This window comes from Erinaceus europaeus, chromosome 17 (assembly GCF_950295315.1).
Source record: "Erinaceus europaeus chromosome 17, mEriEur2.1, whole genome shotgun sequence".
NCBI lineage: Eukaryota > Metazoa > Chordata > Mammalia > Eulipotyphla > Erinaceidae > Erinaceus > Erinaceus europaeus.
Window position 1 is genome coordinate 78,420,211 of NC_080178.1, and position 3,054 is coordinate 78,423,264.

Here is a 3,054-nt window from a genome sequence, read left to right on the forward strand (position 1 = left end):
ATATATATATATATATATATATATATATTTATATTTATATATATATTTATATATATTTATATGTTAATTAAGATATTCTCAGATACATGGCAGCCATCCAAGATCCTTCCAGAGATTTTAAGGAAGAGAATACAACAATGTTTCAGACAGGCATCGGATTTCAGCAGATTTATCAGATATCAGACCTTGGCAGAGGACCATCATTGTTTTCCCTAGAAAGTGACAACAGAGATAGATCCTCCTGCTGTTTTTACCCCTTGACTGCACTGAGTTATACCTCCTATGATTTTTAATTCACTGCTTTTTCATTAATGTATTCATATCTGTCCCCTCCCCCCCACACACTTTTTTTTTTTAATGGATGACTGCTTTCCAAATGTCAGAAAGAAGCAGTCCCAGTTTAAAGATTAGGTTAATATTTAAATGGTGTTTCTAGAGGAAATGGCAAAACCTTGAGATTACTGATTACATAAAGCAAGTAGCCAGTATAGCCGGTATTAATTCAATCCAGGCTGAATTCAACTTACCATAATTTACGTAAGTGATGAGAGTTTCATAGAACATTCAAAATGAAGAAGGGAAAAAAGGAAAGAAAACTTGAACTTCATGCCAGCAGGCTGGTGAGCTTTCACCAAATACTGTCACCTCAGAAAAAGCTTACTGATCTCCGGCTACTCTCCTCATCATGAAAAATATTTTAAGAGAGAACGTGTCATTTTCAAGTGCTTTTGTGGTTGTTGTTGTTGTTAACTGTTGGCCATAGCAGAATAGAACCTCTCTTATTTATCAATAAAAATTTGGTGGGGTTGGCACTGCTACTAAAAAAAAAAAATGAACATATTCAAGTTCCACTGGAAAGGCCACTTCCCAGTGGAGCCTCCTGAGGTCCAAACAGAGAAACATAGGAGTCGGGTGGTAGCGCAGCGGGTTAAGCGCAGGTGTCGCAAAGCTCAAGGACCGACATAAGGATCCCGGTTCGAGCCCCTGGCTCCCCACTTGCAGAGGAGTCGCTTCACAAGCGGTGAAGCAGGTCTGCAGGTGTCTGTCTTTCTCTCCCCCTCTCTGTCTTCCCCTCCTCTCTCCATTTCTCTCTGTCCTATCCAACAACGAAAACAATAATAACTACAATAATAAAACACAACAAGGGCAACAACAGGGAATAAATAAATAAATATTTTTTAAAAAAAACAAAACAAACAGAGAAGCATGCTGTGGTCAGCCTCTTTTAAGTGACTCTGTTCCTCAGTCAAAATAAAGGATGTTCTAGGACCGTTTAAATGTAAATGCTATAAACATATATATATATATATATTATATATATATATATATATATATAATATATATATATATGAGACCGTTTCCTTTGTATGTAATATGAAGAGGGCTGTGATGAAAACAAGAGTTTTCACTGTCTCGTTAAAGAACACTTGTGTTCAGTTGGGCCATTTAGGACTCTGGCAAGAAGAAACAAAAATTCCTGCCTCAGGTCAGATCCATACAGGTTCTAAGTCTAGCCAAAGGCATCATAAGGCTGTATAACTTAGGGATTTTACATTAAACTGAGCCAGGGGACAGTTCTTAAGCATGCTCTCCCAAAGCATCCAGGCACTGGCCTTGTTTGCTTAACCAACAGTCTCTGAATGCCCCTGGTGGTCTCCAGCCTTGTGCTGGGATAGAAAAGGAATGAGTTCTCTTGTCTACCCACACAGAAGCACAAAGACTAAGTAATGCCACTCCCAAATCAATCCAGAAATAAAGACCCACCTTCCTTCCTTCCTTCCTTCCTTCCTTCCTTCCTTCCTTCCTTCCTTCCTTCCTTCCTTCATATGCATCAGCCTATGCTGTTTGCCAGACATAAAAGACTTATATCCACAACAATTATAGCACTTCACTGACAATAAAAACAAGTTCTCATCTCTGAACCCATGAAAAATATCAGGTCGTACTGTTTCATTTAAACCTTGACTCTGGCAGTCCTAGGGAGCCAATCAATGCTGAAATGCAGCGTGCTAATTACAGCCGAGAAAGGAAGTGGCAGGTGTTTCCAGCTCTGCTGAGCTGCGAGGAAATTGATGTTTTCTGCATTTGGAGGCAAATGACAATTCAGCAATGTCTGTCTTCCCAGGAAGCGGATTTGTAAGCTTTTCCTTCTAAACTGAAAATGGCAGCCTGTCCCACCCAGGTGGCTGATCAGAGAGAGCCACCCCTGCAAGGCGGCAGCATCGGTGGCGATGGTGGGAGGCAGCTGGGGCCGTGACAGTGAGGAAACACCACAGCCATCGGAGGCACAGAGCTCACCCTTAGGGATCGATTGTAATCAGAAGGTTCACGCACAGGGGAGCGTGCGTTATTTCACCTACTGTTTATCTCTTAACCTCACTGCTGAGTAGCTTGTCAAAGATGAATTTGCTCCAACAATTGGGGACTGTTCTTGTGGATGGAAATGTGTTACGTGGGCACTGCTATGAATACTGACAGGAATTGAAAATGAGGGGTTTTGTGCCGAAGGGATCAAAAACGTTTTCATGGGGGGCTGAGTCTGGCACCTCTGAGGGCCTCGTCCACCTCACTCCTTTCTTTCCAGAGAAAGGACCCGGGTGAAGCTTGGATTGTGTGTCCAGTCTCAGAGTGACTGTTGGAAGCTTTGTCCTCACTGGGGCTCCTGGAGGATTTACCTGACCAGACCTGATTCAGATGGGAGGAGTCAAGAACACTTAACCTGCCTTGTCAGCTCTCAGTAACAAAGAAAGCTATTCTCCGGGTTGGAGAGGGGAGCAGTGGGGCCTAGCCTAATTTTGTCTCCATCCCTCTGACCTGGTAAAGTTTAGTTTGGGATTTCACTCACTGAATAGGAACAAACACTCCCTTCCACACAGAACTGTTCTCTGCCTTCAATTTAGACTGTCCCTGGACCAGGTGGTTCTTCTTTTATTTTTGTTTTTAACATATTCTATTTGTTTTATTTTAATGAGAGAAAGATGCAGAGAGAAAGATAGCAAGAGATAGACCAGTGCTCAGGTGATACAAGGAATCCACAGATATGAAAATCTTTTT